General features: G+C 35.4%; 1 protein-coding gene across 2 annotated transcripts in view; it reads left to right on the forward strand.

Annotated features, from left to right (window-relative positions):
* The window catches only part of LOC114655448 (activin receptor type-1), a 121,866-nt gene that overhangs the window by 23,558 nt on the left and 72,131 nt on the right, over nucleotides 1-26,177 (forward strand). Inside the window, exon 1 of one of the 2 annotated variants that reach the window (XM_028806445.2) lies at nucleotides 19,502-19,603. The exons of the other annotated variant lie outside the window; for it this stretch is intronic. The gene's annotated coding sequence lies outside the window, so the exon portion shown is untranslated. Of the gene's footprint in view, nucleotides 1-19,501; nucleotides 19,604-26,177 lie in introns of those variants that run through there. 2 annotated transcript variants of the gene reach the window in all.

A 26,177-nucleotide genomic window follows, 5' to 3' on the forward strand; every position in this document is an offset into this window, starting at 1 on the left:
TCATGAAGAAAATAATCGTGAATTGAGCATTCATTTTTTGTAAGGTATTGTTAGGTAACCACTTCTTCTTTTTTTTTTTTCTTCCATTTAAAGTAGTGATTGTAACTGAATATTTTGTAAAAATGCTGCTACTCTTGAAGCTGTGATGTTCTGAAAGTGATAACATTATTAAAAATATCTGCAATTAAATCTTATTATATAGTATTATTCATGGCGCTATTGACCATAGGTTCTGGTTGGGAAAAGAAAGGGAACCAATTATGCTCTTCTTGTTTAGGTTTCTGAAATACACGAATTAACTTTTTTTTGACTCTTTTATGTTAATTTATTTGTTATTAGTTATACATGTATGTTTTGAATCATGTAAGAGTTTATTCCAAATATTAGTTTATCTGTTGCGTCTTTGATGTTTGCCCAGCTTTAATGCTTTGAGTCTACAGTTATTGAAGAATGCAAAACAAACCGATAAATAAATGCTTTCCAGTACGTGGAGAAGAATGTGTTCACTTTTAAATAAGCATTTTCTTTATTGATCTTACTTTGTGCACTTTCTCACTTGTGACACATTCCTCTTAATTTCTAGATGGAGATAAATGCAATAGTTGTGGATGGGATTTAATGGATGGTGGCTTTTGTCTCCACCACAGAACAGGTTTTGAGTTATCTACAAGCTAATCACTTGAGCAAAACTGATGCATTCTGTTTACATACTAATATTACATTTACAAAATAATGTGGTAAAATTATTACCCAGTGAATCAGTTCATTGTACTCTTCCCTTCTTTCTGATTATATCTCTATTTCAGTTTTTGTGTAGCTGTAATCACCCCAGTTTGTAGCATATTACTGTCTATGGTAAAGCAGAAAACAAAAAAGTTTCCTCAATGGATAGGAATGCTTTGATTTGGCTGAAAGCCATTTGAATTTGATTCCTCTGTACTCTATATTCTTCTTTTTAAGGAAACAAGATGCTTAGGGTTTATCTCTAGGTGAATACAGTATTCCATTAAAATTCCTTACAGGTAGGTTAGGCACACATTTTATTAAAGATTCACTATGTTTTCTGTTAACAGGTTGGATACAATTACTGTATGTCCATTGTAGAGGAGCAACATTGAACCTGTGTGCTTAGTTTTCAAGGATTTTCTTGTACCAGGCTCTCAAGTTCTTGAAATGAATAAAAATTACATATACTATATTTAATGTGTTTAAGGTACAGAACTTTTATTTATCTGTGATTATGCTGTTACTGTAATATATAATGATAATTTTTCCATGTGTAACATATACCTAATGAGGTTGAAATAAGTTGTTAAAAGTTAGTAAGGCAGGCAGACAAAGTCCTACTACAGATTAAAAAATATTTTGAAATTTTTTTTTAATATTTAGTGTATACAGTAAATTGTGTTTGTGATACGTATATATGTATATACGTATGAATTTGTGTGTTGGTATATACTGCATGCTTATGTTTATGTATATGTGTACTAAAAACTAATAATAATTACAATACTAATCATTTTACATTTTATAAATTGGTTTGTTAAAGAGTACTATGCCTCTCTTTAAAGGATGTCTTGTGGCTTAGCAATATATTATTTAAGTTGTATTCAACAGGGTGGTCTTAAAAATATATCTGTTGATGTAGTCTTAATTAGCATCAACAATATTTTTCCTTCTTTTTACAAGATGGTACTGTCCAAAAGCTGAACACACAGGAACTGATTTTTCTGCTAGTTAAAGAGTAAATCCTAACCCATCTGTAGAGTTTTTACCCCCATGGGAGACACAGATGAAGTCTGCAGAAGTACAGAGAAATGAGCTGAGGCATTGTGAATTAATGTGGGTGGGCAGGGATTATTGAAACTCTTCTATTGATAAACTGTGCCCCCCCCCCCCCCCCAGCCAACCTGGTCAGCCAGGGTGTCTGTGTGCATATGGCATTTGCTCAATTGTGTGTTTTGTTTCTTGTTAAGCACTGGTGGTGGTCCACATGAAAGGTGCTTTTTTTTCTTTTTCTTTTTTTTCCTAATAGAGGTTGTTCTTGACTACATTATTCACTGTAGAATCCCACTTCTGTAAGAGTGCTAACTTAACTCCATCACATCTATGGTCCCAGTAGTGATGATAAAACCTAGCTGGAGACTATGCTTAAGAAAAAAATTAAGGAGGCTCTAGTTTTAGTAGCAGTTTGTTGGTGATCTGTAGACTGGTTTATTCAGATTTTTTTTTTAACTTGGTATAACTTTATTCGACACAAAAAGATAAGGAAATTCGCGAGCCATAACTGGTGAGAGGTTTTAAGGTTTTTATTTTCCAGCACTTGCCTGGAGGTGTGAGGGGTAAGCAGACTATTACAACAAATTTCTAGTTGCCTAATGTAAAGCTCAGTTCTGTTGGGATGAGCAAGTAATGCTCTGGGGCAGTTAGCAAATAAATGGAGATGAATGTCTGATCTCTTGCTTAATTTGCCAGAATTAATGAGTGTTCTTGAAGCATAGAGGTTTATATTTTAATTGGAACAGCCCTCTTTTTAAAGGTGTCAAAGATGTGAGAATTCTGAGAATTTGATTGTGTAGCTAATATGTAGAAATTGATCAGGTCTGACCTCCTCTTACTGCCACCTACACACCTTTTACTGACAGCAGCAGCTCTCTGTTATCCAAGTCAGAGATTTTTGTTTGTTTTATCTATCTGTTGACATTTAATAAATATCTCCATTCACATTCATTTTTGTGGGGAAAGTCCCTAAAATTTATATTGACTTAAATAAAGGGAAATAGTGGGAGAAAATCTTTTTTTTTTTTCATAAATTAATAACATTTGTACAATTTCAAGTTCCAAAAAAATGTTAGATTGTGATTATGCCAATTCCTCTAGACAGATATGGGTATAAATTGTGTTTAGTTTAACTTCCATGAGCAATCTTAATTTGGTTGAAAATATGTTTTCATTTTTCGGTAATTAGCTTTGTATATTGTATATAATTATAAAGTTGGAGAAAAGAACCACAAACCTGACAAGAATGGAAAACTAAATATTTGGATCAATGCTTTAATGTAAGTCTAAGCTACCACTATGAGACATGCTTTTCAAACACCCTATGGCAAAGCGGAGAGATCAAACAGCTTAATCAAGTGGTTTTGAAGCAGATTTATTGGTTGTATCCAGGGGTTAAATTTAGCTTGAAAGTGCCTTAAAATTTCACTAACAGAATAGGTGAGGCAACACGATCATTATCCTTTATTCACCAACGGATGAAGTTCCTCCTTTTTAAAATGATCTCTTATGATCTGCTTGTGGCTGGCATTGTTTGACATAATGATTTTATCATAGCTGCAGGCAAGTGTTCAAATAGCCAACACAATTGACATTCAGATTTATTTTTCAAATTGTCCACTATGTGCCAGAATATATGTATTTTAAACATTTTCAGGTCAACTGAGATCCAGTGTATGCTAGAAATCTACAGGGAAACTAACAGAGGGTACAGATCACTTTTGCTGGATATGGAATTGGTGAAATTGCAGCTGTTTACTTTTTATCTCTATCACTTGGCTATTGGTAAGAATGGTGAACTGTTTGGAGAAGTTGCCTTTAAAAATAATAAAAAGATTATGTAGGTAATTTATTTAAGGTGATTTATTTTTTTTCCTGTCACATATTTTAACTGCATCTGTTCAGACTTTATGGTTAATTAAAGTTACGTTGAATTTATTAAACAACTACCTTATGTGATTAACTTGGTTCAGCAGTATTAGATGGTTGGCTATGGATCCATTGTAGCGCCCTAATGCATCTGAAAAATATTAATATTTAGTTCTTCCTTTTCAAACTTTTTATTGTTTCAATATCAAATCACATCTCCCCCAGGGAAAAAACATTTGCAACAGTGTGCTTGACAGTGTTTTTCTTTCCCTTTGGTGTTTTTATTACTATCCCAGAGATAATTTGCACTTAGAGTTTTTTTTTTTAAACTAGAGTTGCACCAATCATTTTTTTGTAGCAGATTTCATAAAATAACACAAAACCTGGCAATTTTGAACTATTTTGCTGATGTGACACTGTGGGTCTTACATGGTGGTTCACACCAGGATTGTAATATTTAATGTTTTATGAAATTATTTAAGTAAATTGTCAGTAGTAATAATTCATTTTGTTAATATTACAGCCCAAATACAATCATTTGTAGATTCTGTTTAGTGGTTTTTTTTTTTTTTTTTTTTTTTTTGCAATTTGCCTTTAGTGTTCTAGTTCTTCACTGTTTTATACTGAATTTAAGCAAGATCTAGTTCTTCTCTACAGTCAAAAAAGAATTTTGGCACACACAAAAATCAATTCACTTAAATGATTTATACGTAGCTTATTTAATCAAAAAGGCACATGGCTAGTAGCAAATGCTTCAGATCCTTCTATCTTGTGTCGAAAAGGAAAAATTAATGCACTAAAAACCCTATTATTTTAAAGTACTTTGCTGTTCTAAAATACTTACCAATTTTCTACTGTTAATTATGATTATCTTTGTTAAATACGTATATTATTTTGTTGCTAGATTTACATTTGGCTGACAACTTACAACATTTTCACAAGTAGGTGAAGTAACTTGCTCATCTTCAACAGTGTCAGTCGTAGGATTTAAATCCACAACCTCATGGTTTAAAATCCAAAGCCTTATCTATTATGCCACACTGCCTATATATTTTTGCTAAAATGTAAAAGAATTAAAATAACTTTTAGCAGTTGCTAATTTGCTTCTGTATTTCTTAAGGTAACTTTTTGCATAACTATATTCTTAAAATAGTTTTTGCAGAAAAGTCTACATACTGTCAAAGAACACGGTTTTTATTACAGATGCTCAGTTTATTTCACTGATTTAGTGTGGCTCTCATCATGGTTTTTTTTGTCTTACCTTTGGCATTTTGTCCTGTAGTGACTGAGCTGTATGACAACATACTGAAATTCTGAATAGCTTTATATCACATTATGTGGTCAACTAATTATTAGATGTGGAATGCTATATTATTTGAAAGAGGTTAATCATAGTGCCCAGTTTTTTAATTTTATTGCCCTCTTCTTTTTCCTCTTGGTGCCGAGGTTGGGTGGTGGTTCTATTCTACCAAGAAAGCAGTATGTATTTGCTAACCATGACAATTAACCAAGAAAATAAAATGGTCTATGTGTTTATTCTGTGTTTGAAAATGTGTGTTTACAAATATTTGATAATTATGCATTTGGTTTTAGAGTTTAGTGAGTTATGTTCCGGAATGTGAGTCAGATGGTGTTTTCTGAATTTTGCCACGGGAAAAGTTGATTTATTTTCTTTCAAGGTGTTGTTTTATTTCATATGTTGATGCAGCAATACTTTGTAGGGAGCTGTGGAGAGTGGAAGAGTTGACTAACTTTAATTATTTTAAATCTCAGCAGTTGGCTCCCCTATTTTATTAGTTTGTTTTGATGAGCGGTGCAGTTTTATAAGTACACTTTGATATATTTCATGTTATTAAATAAGGACATCTTTCACATGTTAAATGTCAAAAATAATTTATATTTTTGCTTTCATTCTGTTAAATTTTGAGTTTGCATTTTGTTTGCAAGTGTGGATGTGTACACTTTCCTCATCGTTCTCCTCATATAAATTATCTGATGAAAGTTTTAATATAGTATATAAATGCACATAGAAAATTAAGATATATAAGGAACTATTGTGATTTATGTATTTATATTATAATGATTTCATATGAAACATTACAGATGAACAATGATGCAAGACTTTAGCGGCGTAACGGTCAACAATATCCCAGAGTGTGTTACCATGTTCTTAGATTCTTGGGATTGTGTGTTTTTATATATATATATATATATATATATATATATATATATATATATATATATATATATATATATATATATATATATAGGTATAGTATATATAGGTCTTTGTAAAGAGTGCGCAATTCTTTTAGTCTGTTATTTATCAGGAAATATTACATTTTCCCATCTGCATACAGACAGGAGGTTGAGCAGGACTTTAGTGTGGTCAGAACAATCTGGAGCTTAATATTCCCATAACTGTGGAGATCACAGTGGACTTTAGGAGAGGTACCACAATATTATACCCCCTCTCCACACTGCTGTGACTGCTGTAGAAACCTCCATGTTTCCGGGATCCATAATATACTGTGGATATACATATTGTTTACATATTGTTAATAATTGCTTTTCAGTGTTTATTTCAGCATTTCTTGCACTGAGTTGTACTCTACACTTTGTGTGATAGATAGATACACAGTGAATTTCCCCTTGGGATTAATAAAGTGTGTGTGTGTGTGTGTGTGTGTGTATATACACACATATATATATATATATATATATATATATATATATATATATATATATAATATTTACATTTAAGCAATGAATATCGATGAGTTATCTTAGAGTCACCTTAAAGTGCCAGAAATCATTGAAATATTCATTTTTTTTATTTTTATTTTTTGCAGCATTTTATTTCATCTACTTAGCAGCAAAATTAATTGAACATTTTACCACAATTACGATTAATGAATGACTTTTTTTTTTTTTTTTAACTCTATGCTCAACTATTAAACTTGGTATTTTTTCAAATGAAAGAGTGCGCATCTTACCTTTGTTATTTTAAAATAATTGAAAGAAACACACAGAGATGAAGTATTTATGGTTCAGCTGTTGTTGCGCCTTCACTAATGCCTTCTTTTTTTTTCCCACCCACTATAGGAAAAAATACTATGTTTTTGCACACTCTCATTACCCACTCCACACAATGAGCGTCCACTGCATTTCCTGAAATAAACACGCATTCAAAAATGGAATTATTATATTATTGAAGGTTTCACTTGTACCTGAAGATTTTACAAACTGTATAGTTGAAGCAAAATTAATAATAGAGGATATACACCTCTTAATTCTAAACTACTTATATAATATTTGATTAATAACACTTCTAGATCAATTGTTCTATTTTACTCTAATGAAGACTCAATGTAGTGTTTTGTTAAATTGCAATGTGAACATGAAGGAAGGTGCTATATGAGCAGTTTTTTTATTGTTGTCACAGTATTTAATATTAATGTATTTTAAAAATAGCTGTAGCCTAATTGTAAGTAACTAAAAGTGTTCTAAATACAATTTTACTTAAAGATATGTAATAAAGTGCTTAACAACAACACAGAAAAGTAAAGGAGAATTTTAAATAATAAGGCATATAAAAACATTATCATTACCATTTATGACACACATAAACAAACGCAGAATATAGCATCTAGTAACCACCCAGATATGCTCATTTAGATTACTGTATATTGTAGTGTTATGTCTGTTAAGCTGATGTGCACATACCAATTGCCAGGTTCAGTCTATGTCCAAAGCATTCCTGCCACGTCCATCCATTGAGCTCTGCAGCTTTGGCAACATTAGTGGTGTAGTCTGTCATAATGGCCACGAGGTTCTTTTCCATGAGGTCCCACGCAGAAAGCATATTTCTTAGGCCCTGTGCAATCATCTCTGACATGTGATTAACTGGAAAATGTGCTGTCTCAAGGCATCTGTTACATAGCTTCCATTCACCGTCAATGTAGTGCAAAGTATGGCTCAAGTATAGCTCCATCGTCCTTGACCAGAGATCATATGTGGCTGCAAAGTGCTGAACAGATTTCAGTTCAGCAGCTACCTTTTTACAACATTTTGTACATGTTGGGCACCTCAGTTTGGGAAAAATATTTTCGTGGTGGCACAGTGTATCTTCTGTCAAGGGTTTAATGAGGTATTTAAACCCACTGTACTCCACTGTAGCTATAGGAGCCATATCCTTTGTTGATGTAGTAGGAAATGGTGTCAGTTATTTCTTTCCATCTTCTTGAATCCTTTTCGTATTGTGTAGCATGCTAGTGTTATCAACAGCTGCATTGTTGAGGAACTTGTTGCTGAGCGCTTGTTAGTCTCTCTCTTTTTTTCAGCCATGCAGTGTTCACATTTGATAACATGATTGTTCTATTGTACTCTGAAACATTGTAGTATTACCTTTGGTCGCTGAAACTGTTTTTCTGCTGTGTTTATGTTTAACTTTTTTTTTGTTCTTTGTCATGTACACTGAAACCAAAATGTGTCCAAATGACGGACATGGCATTTTTCTTTGGTAAGAGTTGCTTTGCTTCCCTGTTGCAGACTGGACACAGCGGAGTCACGTGACAACACATGCAGTAGTATGCTTTTAAGGGGACAGTACATGAGCACACACTGGGGAAAGTATTAACAGAATTTTAAAAAAAAAAGAGTACTAATAGAATAAAAAAATGAAATAGGAGATTTTGGTAAGTACCATGTGACAACCACTTGTCTCATGATGTTTCACTCACCTTTAGACTTTTTGACTGCCTCCTGAACACACGTGTGTGACAAAGGGAACATTTTGCTTTCATGATTTTGACAAGATAAACAGGACAGACACTTAATGAGGTCAGTGAGCAACTAATATATTTTTCAAAAGACTTCATGGCTAGGCTGTAGAGATTTTACTGTACGCTTCTGAAAACATCACTGCCTTGCTTGATAACTGAGAGTCTGAAATGGATTGATCTGTAGTAGTACCGCCAGGTTGTAGAAATCTGGAATTCTGGTCACCTGTAATGTGAGCTTCTAGTGTGAAACGTAGAAATTTGAAGTAGAATGCAGATTCTACCATCAGTAATTGTGCATTTTAATGGTGAGCGCTTCATTGTTTGCAGTGTCTCCTGGTGCTGCAAGTTGGATGGTTGCAGTAGGCAAACCTGCAGAGTCCTAAAGGGCCCATGTACTTTAAGAACACAACTAAGCATTCTTTTAAACTTACTAGCAATCATTTTTCACATACCACAGAGGAAGAGTTTCTGTATATGCACCATGTGCTTGTTTTTCTGAAAATGTTTCATGTGAAATAAATCAAGGGTAGATATCCAAAGTATTTTTTCTGAAATATTTTTGTAAATTCTGAACAGGTTTAGAATATTTGAATTACTACAAACAAAGGAAGACATGTCCGCTGTGCAACCCCCCATCCATCATCGGTCTTCAGGATACAGTGGGAATATAGTTTTGATTCTGTCAAGTAAGAAGTGATGTTGATTTTTCTTATACAGTTAATTCATCAACCATGGATATTCTTCTGAAATCATTGAGTATGGGTAAAGCTGAATGACTTTTTTAATTAATTTGCAATGATTGGATGCATTAAGTAAGCCTATCCAAAAGTAATTTTGTTTTGAACAAGAAAACAAAAATTTGTGAACAATATGATGTTCAAGTTGAAACTGGTCAATAAAATGGCCAGCAAGTAAATTGTCTTCTGTATGTTTTACATGTTTAACACTAGAATTACCAGAGTCTACGAAAAAACTCGTAGATCCGGCCCACCTTAAATCCGTTCTCACCTCTCTGCCAGCGTCTATTGTCTTCTAAATGTGCTGATTATGATGAGCAGCAAGCAGCCGGCTATTCCATCCCCCACCGTTGCAGAACGTTCACTAAGTTTTCCCAGCTCATACCTTGTTTGATTATCTGGTAGTGACTGAATTGCTGGAGTTTTAGTGTGGAAATAACAGATCGCTATTTGGAACACATGCATTTCATGTGTGTTCCGTTTCTACAGTAATCTGTGTAAACACATTTTTAAAACAGAAACGTTTTTCATATTTTAGTAGTAAATGACAAAATGTAGGCATAAACTATATAACGTTTGAAGCCTGAAGTCCAAAGATCAAGTAAACACTTTCACAAAAGGCTCAAGGAAGAGACAACAGCTTCAGTGGCATAGCAGTAAAATTTGCTGACTTGTAGTCAAGAGTCCCCGGTTCGATCCCCACTCACTCCTATATTTGCCGTTTTCAGTAGCGAGCTGCTCTTTTTGTTAATATTATACAGTACACACATACATTTGGTTTGCGTCTGTAACACACGGTGTGCTTTTATAGGACTTGTAAAAGTTAACGTTTTTTTTAACTTTTATTCTCTCTAAATCATGATCACAATACATACTACTGCCCCCCACCCCCACCCAGGGATCTGACGCTGTTATTTTTCATTTGAAACGGAATAACTGGAGATGTGAGTGGTGTTTTGAGACAATGGAACTGGACATTCTCTCATCTGGAGGGATTAAAGCTGACGCACAAACGCTGGAGAATCTGCCTTCTTCGTATCTCACCATCACTTGATTTTTTTTATTCAGTTTAATTGAGTGTTCCTGCTCATGCTGAATTAGTATGCACCTTATGGTGTATGATGTCAAAAAAAAAAAACACAGACGTAGGTATATATGATATTTGGAATTATTCATTTTATGACCTGTATAGTACATTTCGGAAAACTTTGTGGCACGAATGCAAAATTATTCATCCATCCATCCATCCATTTTCCAACCCGCTGAATCCGAACACAGGGTCACGGGGGTCTGCTGGAGCCAATCCCAGCCAACACAGGGCACAAGGCAGGAAACAATCCTGGGCAGGGTGCCAACCCACCGCAGGACACACACAAACACACCCACACACCAAGCACACACTAGGGCCAATTTAGAATCGCCAATCCACCTAACCTGCATGTCTTTGGACTGTGGGAGGAAACCGGAGCGCCCGGAGGAAACCCACGCAGACACGGGGAGAACATGCAAACTCCACGCAGGGAGGACCCGGGAAGCGAACCCAGGTCCCCAGATCTCCCAACTGCGAGGCAGCAGCGCTACCCACTGCGCCACCGTGCCGCCCAAAATTATTCATATTATTCATATTCATTCGCATAACATCTTGCGGTTTGTAATCAGTGACTGCGTGGTTTTTTTTCCCTGATCTTGCCAGTCCCCACATGTTGCTGTATGCTGTTTCTTTTGTAGTCCAGGACATGCAGAGGAAAGAATAGTGCAGAGCAGTAAGTTCAGCGCTATATGCAATCATCAGATTCAAATGTTAGCTGTTCACACACACGCAAGGATTGTCTTTCCTACATTTACAACATGTGTACCTGTTACAATGTACACGCTTCTCTCTATGCTCTGTGCTGTGGTTTCTATTACACATCTGAAAGAAAGAGACAATATATGTGAAAACATCATCGCACTAATGCAATATTATTTGAAAACGAACAGTGTCAGATCGGGTGTGGATTTATGTCGGCGCTATTACTGAAAGAAAAAAAACACATGTGCGTTGATCCTGCAGCACTAAATAAGCTTACGCGCTCTAACCGCCCTCCCTCCCACCCCCCCTAAGTAACAGCACAAGTACAGACGCAAACCAAGTGTGATCAAGAGTCCCCGGTTCGATCCCCACTCACTCCTGTATTTGCCGTTTTCAGTAGTGAGCTGCTCTTTTTGTTAATATTATACAGTACACACATACACTTGGTTTGCGTCTGTACTTGCGCTGTTACTTAGACTCAGATTTGGGGGGGGGAGATGTTAGAGCGTGTGAGCTTATTCAGTGCAGCAAAATCAAAGCACATGTTGATCTTTTTTTTCTTTCAGTACATGTGCCTAACCCTGTTTATTTATATATCTAGTGACTTTTCTGCCTGTCTGTCTCTCTATTACGCAGTGCTCTGTCTGTCTGTGTGTTATGGATCTTAAAAATAACAGTTATAAGGACACTTGTTCATGTTAATTGCAGTCTCAATTGTTAAAAAATATTTTAAAAGGAGCATCCCATATGAAAATATAACGATCTCATTAACTGACAGTGCATACCAATTTATAAATTTTATGTCCGTTTGAGGTTAAAAAGAAAAAAAAAAAAGATCACTTTCTCCTCAACAGGGAATTGAACTCGGGTCTTTGAGGGACAGTAAGCCTGCTGCGCTCTGAGACAACAAATCTTACCGTTATGCCACGGACACCGTCGTATTGTTTCTGAACCTTTTGTGAAAGTGTTTATTTGATGTTTAGACTTCATGCTTCACACATTCTATAGTTTATGCCTACATTTTGTAACATTTATTACTAAAATATGAAAAAGTTTGTTTTAACAATGTGTTTACACAGATTACTGTAGAAACGGAACACACATGGAATGTGTGTGTTCCAAATAACGATCTATTATTTCCACTCTAAAACTCCACTTCACTAACCAGATAATCAATCAAGGCATGAGCTGGGAGATGCTTGTGCACGTTGTAAGTCGGTGGGGTGATGGAATAGCCGGCTGCTTGCAGCTTGTTTTTATCGGCACATTTAGAGGACAAAGGACGCTGTCGGAGAGGTGCAAATGATTTTAAGGTGGGCAGGATCTACGGGTTTTTTCGTAGACTCTGGTAATTCTAGTGTTAATGCAAATACTATTGTTACATGAAAGTGTTATGCAGGTTGTTGGTTTTTTTTTTTTTCTTCAATTGTTTTGTATTATCAACTCTGTCCAAAAAGCAGTTTTTAGGTTTATCTTTTATATATCATCAATTAACAAATAGTAGTTGTCGGTTCTGAACTTGTTAGTCATGTTAGACCAGTACAGCAAGTACAGTGACAGTTCAAATGAATTGAAAGAAATTGATTGAGGCAGTAGTGGTGTTCATTGGTATTCAGTAATGCACACAAGTTAAGTTTAAAGTATTTATTGTTATTCTGACCCTTGAGTAAACATTCTCAGATAAATTGCACCAATCACAGAAAAAAAATGAATATTTTTTTAAAGTTTGTTTTTTAAGTTGTAATAAAGATAGTTTGTTATTTAAGGCAAATTATGTAATCTGTGATTAAGCCTTTTAACTTTTGTTATTTGATATTTTGCCTAGACTTTTGAGTTTTCTGTGTAATAATGCAGTAATGTTTTCTTATTTTTTATGTTTTCACCATGTTCTTAAAAATGTGTCTTAAAAAAATGAGACATCTTTTTAAAGGACAATATTTTGGTATTGCCTACAAGAGTGCATGCTAATCTTGAATGTTGATTAAGAATTGTGAAAGAGGCTTTGAAGAAAATAGTGATAAATTCATCCTAAGAATGACTCGGTGTCTCTTATCACCCTTACTATGTTGCACTTATAACTCTGAAAACTAACTTACTGCAACCAAACTTACTGAGGAAGGAACATTTACATTAATTTGTTGCAACACCACATTGAGATTGTGCTTGCCTGATGCTTAATTTTAGTAACTGGAAAGTTTCAGTTGATTATATTATATTACTATATACTAGTGTACATTCCTACAGTGTGTATGCTACAGGAAGAATGCAGTAGATTTCAAACTATAGATTTATCTGGTGGTAGTGCTGGGCAGTATGACCAAAATTCTATATCACGGTATTTTTCAAAATTATACCGGTTTCACAGTATTCAACAGTATTTTTTTCCCATGCATGAGTGGATGTTAACCACATTTTCCACTGCAATTACTGCAGTAGACTGGCTAAGAATAACCTATTCCACTGTCATGAGAATTGTACATTGTACAAAAAACATTTTAATGTGCACACAAGTATTAATACAGACTTGCATGGCCCCATAAAGTGACAGTTTTGAAAGGGGTGCCACTAATGAAAAGAAGGAATCACATTGCATGACAGTTGCAGTCAAAATATAGAACCTTTTCATTGAACAAATTTTGCAAACAATTTAAACTATAATTTTGACAACATATTTTCAACCATCCATTTAAGCATTTAGACTTAGTAAAATATCCAGAGGTGCTTGTCAAAAGTTATATTGCACTGAACCTATCTTATAAAAGGAATAAATAGTAAATATTTTATGTAAACCAACTACACTTTCTGTTAATGTTAACAATCTCTGTCCACTGACACGTTAAAGAGACTTTTTAAATAACTTTACCATCATTAAACTGAATAATATTTAAACTAATAAATAATAACAATAAAATAAATAGTGCAACTTCCAGTAATAGTACTATTACTTCAAGGCTTCAAGCCCAGGTACATTACACAGTATTCACCAAATAAAAATAAAATAAAACAAGTGCAACTTGGTGATGACATTTTTACCAACTGAACCACCATATTGCAAATTGCATTAATATGGACCTTGCTTCAAGCTAAGCTATATACATAAATAATAGAACTCCAACTTGCATTTATAATGCTATTTGTGGTATAGCGGGTCTGCGGCTTCAAAAAAAAATATGGCAAGTTTTTAAATCCAGTTAGCCGTGTCCATCTCCGTGGGAGCAATTGCACGACCGTCGGGAGGTGATGAGGTAATTGGGGTGAGTTGCACCTGCACCTGCGGGTGGGATCGTTCTCAATTGCTTCATCGGCTTCCTACGCCGTGTGATTAAGGTGCTGTGCCTATGGAGACATATATTTATAGGCTGGCAGGATAGGGGAAGGAAAAAAGAAAAGATAGAACAAAAGGATGTTAAAGAAGGGAAAAGGCAGTCATGGGAGATGATCCAGACACCAGGAAGGAGAAGGCAGCACCAGCTGGGGCTCCGTGAGGGAACACAGGCTGAGGCGCTTTAGGGGCTGGTTTGCCCCACTGACTAAGCGTGTAGAGTGGGGCAAGCAAGATGTAAGACCTCCCAATGGATCCGAGGAGCGACTGAGTGAGCACGAAGGAAGACGGTAGGTGTGCCCATCTCGGACGGTCTGGCTGCGTAGTATGGCGGCAGCCAAGACAGGGGTCGGCAGAAAGGAGTTCATGCTGCAGAGGCTCCACCGGCAACACCAGTGATGGGTGAGCCGGGGAGACCAAAGGTGGTGGGCTGCGATCGGGTGAGAAGAGAGACTGCATTTTAACCTCTATTTTAACGATTTCTTTATTATGGATTTTATCTCCACATTTCACTGGTTTTATGGATTTTCTATTTATTTGGGTACTGGGGTTTTTTTTTTTTTTTTTTATATAAACACTGCACAAAGGACACTTTTGGTTTTACTTTTGACTGTTTTTAATAAAAGCACTTGACCACTTTCCACCATCCCCTGGTTTCAATGAGATTTGTCAGCTCATCTTGGTCATAACTATCGACGGTTTTGGTTCAACAGACTCCCATGTGGGAAAAGGGAGTCTGTAGGGGACCGGCATCGTCACAATATTAAACAGTACCCAGGTACATTACACAGTATTACACAGTGCAGTATTATCCAGTACTATAGAAACAGTATTCACACATTTGAAAATAATAATGGTCCACATCCAACCTTTTAAAACCAAAGTATCTCCAGACATGACTCCTTTTTTCAGCAAAAGTTCTTCTGTGTCATCATGTTCAACTTTACCGTCTGCTACAGCTTTGGAATGTTCTCTGTCCGTTTTCACTGCGCAATATCTCCACTAACACATGTACTCCTTTGCATGCATGTTTAGCAGTGTAGCAGTGAAAAAGGTCCCCCCACAAACAGTTTCCTGCAGCACCATGTTCCAAACGTTGTTTAGGCTATTTAAACGGTTCTTGTGGTATAAGAAAAATCCATATCATAACAAAAATAAAAAATGTTTTTCAGTATGAACCGGTATACTTCCCAGCACTATCTTGTAGTTAAACATTCTTGAGTTAAATTATTTTATTTAATTCGTTGTGTGAAAGTTCACTTTATTTACATTGTTTCATATCCTTATCTGGTTGGACAAATTATAAATGAATATGGTAGTCAGCTAGGCCATGAGCATTGCATACCTGGTACTCCAGGTTAGCTTTCTGGTAGCTCAGCTTTATATATTTGGGGTGTTAAATGCAACGTTTATTTGTAAAGCATTGTTGTACACAAGTGCATAGTACTGTTCTACCATAATATAAACACAATCAGCATCTTGGAAGAGAATGTTTTAGCAAATAGATGATTTTTAAAGGATTATGTCATGTTGATGTGTGGAGCACTCAAAATATTTATCAAAAATGACCTGCATTAATATTGTATTCTCAAATATTGTTTTCAGACCAAATTTAGACCCCACCAGTTAGTTTCTTTGTCAAAAACATCATCATTGACCAGGTTATTCTGAGGAGCAGTATGTTCTTTAATGGCATACACCTTTAGTTTACTATAGCCATTGATGTTTGTTTACACCTGTATTAAAATTTGTCACGCTTGGACCATTAACAGGAACCTCATGTTAGTAAAGGTGACGTTTGTTCTGAAAAAGCATATTCACACTTTGCAGTTTGTTCTAATAGTAAGGAGTATTGTCATAACCTCTAGTGTACCTGTTAGGAATCCAGAGTATATAGTATATTGGTTAATGGTGAGCATCTTATTTTTTTTTTTTTTTTTATAAGATTCCTCTCATGCCCTTTCTGTGACTGCACAGGGAAAGATCTGCATGTAATGATTTATAACCCTCTGATTTTGAAAATATATAAAATACTAGCTATAGATTCATATCTGCAACATTACAATGCAGTGAGCATCATTTTAATGAGGTAGTTGCACTTTGTACATGCCTAGCCCGTAAATATCTATTATTTAATTATAGCTGTATTTTGGAAGTGTTTTTATGCAGCAAGTTTAATGATTGGCTTGAATTTTCCTTAAGTAGTCTGACACAACTGATTACAAAGTATTTGGCAATTTTTGCACTTCGGTTGTTTTTTTGTTGCTTGTGACAGTGCCATAACTATTGGCACTATGTGTGTTGATTTTTTAATTATATATTTTCTTGTTTATTTCAGTAATTAATAAACAGTCACCCCGCACCCTCCATTTTCAAACCCCTATATTCCCCTTCATGGTTGTAGCAGCAAGAGTCTATCCAAACAACTTTAGGTACAAGACAGGATGGAAAAGCACTTTTGCACACAAACTTTCAAACTCACTCACAGAAAGCAAGTTTACAGTAGCTGGTTAACGACATGCATCTTAGATTAATAATGACTGTGTATTTGGCCAATCCATTTACAAAATGAGAATGTTTTCCAATAGTTAAATACAAGTACTTATAGTTAATAACAAACATTCTGTATAATTTGTGATACACAGAATATGAGGTATTAGTAACATGGCACAAGCTATTTCTATGAACAAATATTAAAAGTATTGATGTACTAGTTGCAGTTTCTATGGCTGATTTTTGTAATTAGAGTAGCTTATCTGTTTTTCTTCAACTTTTCAATTTATGCCTCAAATTTTGTACACTTCATATCCTAACTATAAAATTCTTCTTAATACATTTTGGACTGGTAAAGATCAGTATTTTATGCCACACTGGTGTCCCTTCTGAAGAATATAGTGACAAAGAATATAGCAGTAGTAAAGTGTTTTATATAATACTTTATAAATCCATCAGGTAAAAAATAAGTTTAGAAGGAAATCTGCAATTTCATGTCACTGGCCACTTCATCTCTAAGGTTTTTTAATCAATTGCTCCATCACGACTAAGGTTCACATAGGGTCATAATATAACTTGCTCTTCGTCATGCTAGATGCATCATATTTTATAGAGCTCTTGCATAAAGTATATTGCCCCTATTGCTCTTGTTTTCATTTTACTTCTAGTATTTCAAAACCTAATTCTGTTAATACAGTAACAGTAATACAATATAAAATACAGTATAAAATCAACTCTTTGTATATCAAGGGATGTAAAATGTTCTACAATAGGCTTTGTAAGGTATTTTATTTTACCAGCTTGGATATGCTCCCTGAAACAATCTGCATTCCATCTTCATGTTTTACCTACTGTAGTAAATGCCTGAACACTTTAGGAAATGAAGTAATTAAGATTTTTGCACTGGCAGTAGGCCCGTTGTTTTTATGTTACATTTTCCAAAGGGACCACATATGATTGTGTAATTCATGACACATTTGCAAGTGATACAGCAGTTCTTGTTACAATAGACAGTGCCCCTCAGGGAAGGTTGCTCAGATGTGTGACGTGATCTGCAACCATCACAGAGCAATGCTGGAAAAAAAGTTGGTTTGGTAAAATCGATTTTATAAGTCCGAACTAGATATGTTTAAATGTGTATGTTGTAAGATGGCTTAGAATTGCAATTGTCAGCCTAACTGGTAGCATACATTGACAATGACACCAAAATCTTAATCTTATCAAAGCACCCTAATGAAATCATAGACATTTTACTTTAACTTAGTTTCCTGAAATAAACTGACTAACCCAATATAATCATAAAATGTGATTTATTTAAAATATAATAATTATCTTTAAACATTGGCCATGTGAGAAAACCAACAGCAAATTTGTGGTGTGTTACAAATTTTAATACATTATAAGCCCAGTTAGGAGAAGTTTGTGTTTTGACTTACATTTTTCACTTAAATAATTCTTTAGCAATATATTCAAAACCTAGAGTTATTATTGTGTTGATTTTTTACAATTTTTGTATGTCAGTGTTTGTGTCTCCTATGCTACCATGGTTTGGAGTATTAATTATTGTTGTTATTGTGGTTATTTCTGTCAAGAAAAGATACATTGCAAATACAAACTTCAAGCAAAAAATGTACATCAATCTTATTATTTCGAAGTGCATGAATATTTCCTAAAAAGAGGTAATAGTGGAGTATGCAAGAAAAAAGTAAGATCACAATGCCTTTCAGCTAGTCGTCAAATTGTGAAGATCTGGCTCTTCAAACAGTTTTTAATGCTTGACTTACAGAAAAGCATTTTGATACAAATGGTCATACTCTGAACTGTAGCAACATTTTTTACCTCTGTCCCCAATATTTATGACGTTGCCAGGCATGCTCCGATTGTTGCTCAGTTCATATTCAGAACATTTCTGTTTGTCAGTTTAAAGACGTTCTTCAGTGAATTAGCTGGATTGCGTCACTTGTATTATTACAAGAAGGAAAGACGTATCTGTTTCTTGTGAGCATTTCAGTATATGAATTTAATTTGAAGCTCATTATGTACAAGTAATTGATACAACTTCATATAGGTGGAGATTGGGATGGAAGAGCTCTAAAAAGACCACCTAAAGTACAGAGAGATAAAACCAAGAACACAATGAATGGATAGAAGTATCTTAATTTTTGTTACTTCCTGGGCCATTTATGTTGTAAGTGCCATGATGACTTTAGCTGTATACTTTGCTAAAGACTAAATGTGACACATTGAAATGTGTTCTCTATGTTCATGTTCATAACCACCTTCACAGTATGTGATTAAAATACTGTTAATGGATCAATGCTTTTTTTTTTTTTTACCTTTTGTCATAAAAGCCTAGTCCACTTTTTTGTATATACTGTATCATGAAGGTCCTTTAACTGTTCAGAAAGTTGAATAAATCACATAAGACACTTGCTTAGCCTGACGAGCCTATTCTCATTCAGAAACTTGAAGATATTTTTTATGGAAGTAAAAGATAATGAAATATGTTGCTTTGCAATATTTCTGCTGTACACGTGCTGCCTTTGGTCCACTAACTTGCACTATATAATTTGTCTGTAGAGACCTAAGCACTATTTAAAAAAAAATCGTCTGACAGCAATCATTTCTCAGTGCACAGCAATTTGGCTGTCAGAAACAGCTGGCACTATAGGGCGGAACAATGGGAAAGCAGAGGGAGAGGGAAGTGCTTACTCAAAGCACCCTCCGGGAGGATCAGGTTTCCGACTCTGTCATTAACAACAGAAGACTGCGCCATGCGCTAAGATTGTGGGCTTCAAGTCTGAGCAGTAGTCTGCGCCTCTGACTGGTAGGTGTTTCGCTTTAACTCCGAGGGTAAAAGTCATTTGATAAGGCTTTTGGCAGCAGTTTCTGTGTTGGGTGCCGTCTCAGTGAGTCGATACAGAGAGATATGCATAATCCGTGTGTGTGTGCGCGCGCGCGCACTGCCGCGCGGTCCTGTGCCTGTATGTGCGTGGTCCCTCAATTTGTGAGGCTGTCTGAGTGCTGATATGTGGGCTGAGACGAGGTTCTGCGCTATTTCTTTTTTTTCCTTAAAATTAGTTCAGCTGGGGTTATTGCAACTATTTCCTTAATCGTTTGAAAGGCAATTGCATCGTTATTTTTTTAGTCTTATTTCTTTCAGTTGTTTTATGTGTCTTTAGCAGTGTGTTATTTTTAGGAGGAACGTCTAAGCATTTATTAATGGGAACCAGTACTGACTCGAGACGACAGTGTGCAGAAAACCTGGCAGAGAATTAGGTGCATTCTGGCAGACTTCCTGGTCCTAGCAAAGAAAGAAAGGCTTTGAATGTGAGAGACTTACTTTACTGCTTGTCTGCAATACAGATTTTTGTTGTGTTGTGCTGGTACATATTGATTCCCATGATTCATTGTGTGATCTCAGTAAAAGGCTTGCTTAAATGACACTGGAGTCAGCTGTCTGTGCTGGAGCACAGATCTGCAGTATTTCCTGGCTCCACACATCTCCGATACCACTGTCTACACCGGAGACTGCCTTTTAATTCAGATTTTATGAGGTCGTATATGTGCCTTTCATTATCTTGAAGAAGGGAAGTTAAAGATGTACTTTTATCTTTTGCTAATATGCACCCCTTTCTTACAGTTGTCTAAAGCATTAAAATGCTCTGTTCACACACATCAAAAAAAAGCTTTCTTATTATGTGTCATTGTTTAGATTTTAATAAGAACATTTGTTCCTGCTGGCATTCCCAGGCTGCTTCAATCTCATTTCCTACTAGATCTCTGACCCATTTGTAAATCCTTATAGTGGCAAAGGTTCTGACAAATTGGAAGAGTGTTAACTAGTGTTGGTGACCTTTTCCTGCAAGTAGGTTAGTCCAGGAAGGGATTTAGGAGTAATTTTTAATTATGCTGTAAATAACTATATTGAAGACTGCTTAGTTGTTGTATTGTGACTATACAAATATTGCAATGATTAGCATCCTCTAATGGTTTTAAGAAATAATTATTTAATACCCAACAGAATAATTTTAAATCAGAATGCTCTTTGATTACAAAATATTTTAATATTTGTCACACATTTTAGTCTGTCCCAAAGATATCCCCAGCAGCTTGTCTTGATGATGATGTGTTATACTTAATCCAAGATGTTCTGTACTTTACATTTTCCACAGATACAAAATAATACGCTGTAAATGTTCTTAAAGAAGCCTTGGTATTCAAAGCACAGCTTGGCAATAATAGTTTTGAATTTCTGAGACAAAATTTTATCTAGAAGGTATAAGTGTTTAGTAAAGTATAACATTTTAAAATAAAAATTTATATTTTCTTTTTAAAAGTAATCGGGTGCTTTATGATAACACAGTATAGGTTCTTAGCATAACAGTGTGGTTTTATAAAGTTAAGCACTTAAAACCTGACTGGATGATAGTGAGGTAGATATCAATTAAGACAAGTAATATGAAGAACACATAAATATGTTTTAAGGACAAAGCAGGAAATGTGCTAGGGGGAAAAATATGTTTGTTTTATGTAACTTAGGTTTCCTATTTGAATTCTGTGGGTGTAGATAGTCTTTTCTACAGTGATTTTGCTGGATTTTGTTTGGCTTGTTCCCTGCAAATCAGAAGTAAGTAGTCTGTAATCAAAACAAAAAAAGTTTGAGCAGTATACTATGGATATTCATTGCTTGCTATCATTCAATGAGTATTTAATTGGGGGGGGGGGGGGGGGGAGATGTGCTACTAGTGACAGGATCACAGAAATTATAAATAATTTTTTTGCACCTTTTAAATGCAGGGCTGTCAGATTCCGCCATCTAGTTGAGACTAAAAATTCAGAATCACAATCAATAAGAAAAATGATGCAGTTTCACAGAGGCAACCAAATATAATTACAAGTTTATGAACAAACAAAACATTTTTCTAGTAATGGAAGTGTGTATATATACTAATAATATTTCTATCATGCCCATTTTACCAAATGTAAAATTAATAATATTCAGAAACAAAACAGGGTGGTCAGCACAGTAACCTGTGGGATGTCTATGTTGAACATCAGCCTGAAGAAAGCGATGCTGCCAGTCCACACATGTTGTAGAGATTGCTATTTCACGTCATATTTCCCCGAAAGATTCTGTGTTGAATATCACATACTGAATATTTTTGGGAAAAGATTACCTTTGGCTCTTCTGAACTGTATTGTTAACATTAGTCTTAATCCATTCCTCTAATGATTTACTGAACCGTCTTAATTCATTTTCATGATAAATAGGAGTTGGATTGTATTTTGTGTACTTTAAGGTACAGTGATCCCTCGCTATATCGCGCTTCGTCTTTCGCGGCTTCACTCCAGCGCAGATTTTAAATGTAAGCATATGTGAATATATATCGCGGATTTTTCACTACTTTGCGGATGTCTGTGGTCTACAGTACGTGTGCTTCCTCAGTTGATTTGCCCATTTGAATTCAAACAAGGGACGCATTTGAATTCAAACAAGGGACGCTATTGGCGGATGGCTGAGAAGCTACCCAATCAGAGCACGCGATTAAGCTCCTGGGTGCTGTGGTAACTCTCGAGCGTCTCGCGACCATTCTACGAATGGCAAAAGATCTCCAGACATCAGTTGAAGAATGGGACCCGCAAATGATTCGTTCTTTGCAATTTAAAAATGCTCTTGACGGTGCCATGGAAGTGTATAGGAACCTCTGTACACAAATAAAAAAGCAGCGCCAGCAACTGCCCATCATGATGTTCCTTACACGCAAAACACTGCTTAGTACGCCTTCGGTGGAAGAAGACGACGGCGGTGCTACACAGTCGCCTGAAGAGGCTCCTTTAGAACAGCTGTGACAGTGCAGTAAATGTCATCGTTATCTGACAAGTTGGTGAGTACCCAAAACTATTTTTCTACGTACTTAGTACATGTATGTACGTTTATTGTAACTGTGCACACATTTTATACAATTTTTTCCTTGCATTGTAGGTATTTATTGCCGGTGGCCTGTCTATCATAATGGCAGTAACAAATGTGATATCGGAGACGCTCTACAGTATCTTTAAAATAACATTTTGGTTTTATGTACAGCATTTACATGTTATAGATTTTTCACATATTTTTATATTACCTACTCAATTACAATATGTTTAAAACTATATTACGTATTAAATAAAACTCCTCAATGATATACAATACGTATGTTTGTGAGTAGTATATAAACTGTGTTTACATACATAATTTCAACTAATCTTACCTAATAACTAAGAGTATATAAAGGGTTTATGCTGTATAACTGTACGGGGAATATTTATCAACTATGTGGGAGAGTTCATAAGGACTTAAAATATATAAAAATAACCATATAAACATATGGTTTCTACTTCGCAGATTTTCTTATTTCGCGAGTGGCTCTGGAACGCAACCCCCGCGATGGAGGAGGGATTACTGTACTGTAGAAAAAAGGAGTCAGCCCTGAAATGGGATGCTAGGTCATCACAGGGTACACTTATTTCAAACTGGCCAGTTAACTTAACACGCACGCACTTTGGTTGTGAGAGCAACATTTTTTAATATTTTAACAAAAAAATGCACATATTTTTGCATATTTTGACCATACAAATAGATAACTGACATGAGAATTATGTGACACAAGTTTCGTGAGAATTTTTCTTTTTTCCATGGATGCTTTGTTTACCATTGTCCAGAACTGTTCACCATAGGGTTCTATTGAATTTAAATCTTTAATATGTAATTTTTCCACAAAAACAAAAATTTTGTTTTCTCTCAGCCACTACTATAAACTACATGGGGTAAGTAAAATATGAAAAAAAAATTTCAAAGGTGTACTGTATTACTTTAAGCGTACTTTCCAACTTCTAAAAGTGCAGTTTTGTTTTTCAGTGTATTTTACAGGTGTTAAACCTTTTATGTCCTCCTTGGCACAAAAACTGCACTTGACCATCATATTCATAACATGTATAGTAAGACTAAGTTCCTTACAAGTGCAAAGACAAATTTCTCCTTCTCCTTGGAGCTTAATTTTAAGTTTCTGCTTGAAATAAGTGACTTAACACAAGGAGGCCCTTCACTTATAGAAATACTTGGGTGCTTTCCATGACTACTTATATCGTCTTAGTTGATGACATTTTTAAGCCACTTCACTCATGGTATTCTTCTCGGTTTTCTTATGCTGCCATAAATAACTGTGTGCCTGATGTAACCCAGGAAGCATCTGTGTATAAATAAATGAATTGTAGAAATTGGGCAACTGGTGCTAAGTATGGTAAGTTTATTCTAGCACTGTTCAAAAATATAGAACAAAGTAATAATTTAAAATAATAATTGGATTATGTGTACCCTTTTGTGTCTTTGCATTTTAATAAAACACTGTTTTATGTTTTTGAATATAACTCAATGGATTTTGAAGGTTAAATTATTGAGTTAACTTTCCTGTTAAATAGGTAAATTGAACTACTAGGAACCTCAAGGGTGCAATCACTAGAAAATTGAAATACTTGCAGGGCATCGCTAACATTGAGAATATGTTATTAAGCACAAAATGTTTATAGATAATTAACCTAAACCAATGAAGCAATTATCATTATAATAATAATAATAATAACACATTTTATTTATATAGCACCTTTCCCATGCTCAAGGCACTTACAGAATATAATAAAGAACGGCAGTGTATACAGTATATAGCATTGTACAAACCAGATAAATAAATAAAGAAGATTAAGACAGTGAATTCTGGAAAAAAAAAAAACAGACAACATAATTGATGGCATAGCACACACACACAGATTACATTAGCATCTTGACAGAGAGGTAAACTGAGAGAAGGGTAATAAAGTCAAGTAGAGCTAAAAGCCTTTCTGAACAGATGAGTTTTGAGTTGTTTTTTAAAAAAATTCATGGAGTCAGCTGACCTGATTAATTTCGGTAGGTCATTCCAGAGTCTGGGCGCTATACAGCTGAAGGCCCTGTCACCCATGGAGTGTAGATTAGTGTGGGTACAATAAGATTGCCAGAATCAGAGGACCTTAGTGGGCGGGCAGGCACTTAGTGATGGAGAAGGTCACTGATGTAGTTTGGCGCGAGGTTATTTAAGGCTTTGTAGGTTATTAGTAGGATTTTTATATTCGATTCTGTAAGACACAGGGAGCCAGTGAAGACGGAGCAGGGTGGGTGTGATGTGCTCGCTGCTGCTGGTTCGAGTAAGGACTCTTGCAGCTGAGTTTTGAATAAGCTGGAGCTGTGATATAAGATTAGAAGGGGCACCTGCCAGTAGGGAATTACAATAATCGATGCGGGATGTGATAAAAGCATGGACAAGTTTCTCAGAATTAGAGAAGGAGAGGAAGGAGCAAACATGGGAAATGTTACGGAGGTGAAAGTAAGAAAGTTTCTTAGTGTGATTTATGTGGGCGGAATAAGAGAGGGAGGAATCAAAAATGACACCAAGATTTTTTACAGTAGAGGCAGGTCTGATGAGATCACTGCCAAGATAGACTGGGAAGGAGCTCATTTTATGAAGTTGCATTTTAGTCCAAATTTGCAGGAGTTCAGTTTTATTGCAATTTAATTTTAAAGAGTGCTGCTCCATCCAGGTTTTAATTTCACTAAGGCAGGCTGTGAGCTGAGAAAGCTCTGATGAAGTTCCACTTTTAACATTGAAGTAGAGTTGAGTATCATCCGCATAAAAATGATAACCCAGTCCATAGCTACGGATAATATGGTGAAGGGGAAGCATGTAAATACAGAAAAGCAGAGGACCGAGGACAGAGCCCTGAGAAACTCCTTGTGTGACTGGCGCTGAGCTCGATCTGCTGTTGCCAAGACTAACAAACTCTTGCCTATCAGTTAGATAGGACTTGAACCACTGGAGGGCAGTGCCAGAGATACCCAGCATGTTCAACATTATACACAAATTTATTTTTAAGAAACCAAATACAGTATTTGTTAATTGTTATATTGCTCCTTAAAAATCTTTTTTTTTCCCTCATCTTTATTCTGTTCACTATTAGGCTCACCATTGGCCCTAAATTATATGTTTAGAAAGTTAAGACCATGGATGTGTTACAGGTAAAACAAAGTGCATTCTACTTTGCCTTTTGAAACTTGGAGAACTGCTTTCTGAAGTAGGTTTTCATTTTTCTACCTGTTACCTGTTAGATTTTGGCAGAAGGTAAGAATTAGCTTGATGTCAAGTCTGCCAAAAAAACTTGCATGTTTACAACTCATTAGGAGTTTTTGCTTAGTACAGTACTATTTATATACTCTTGTTCTAGCTGCTCTTCATAATATGCTTGTGGATGTTCAAGTAGAGACCTGTCTTTAAACCTCTGGCATCTTTGAATGACTTTGGAAGGTGTGTTGTTTTTCCCTCTTTGCTGTG

This window comes from Erpetoichthys calabaricus, chromosome 8 (genome assembly GCF_900747795.2).
Source record: "Erpetoichthys calabaricus chromosome 8, fErpCal1.3, whole genome shotgun sequence".
Classification (NCBI taxonomy): Eukaryota; Metazoa; Chordata; class Cladistia; order Polypteriformes; family Polypteridae; genus Erpetoichthys; species Erpetoichthys calabaricus.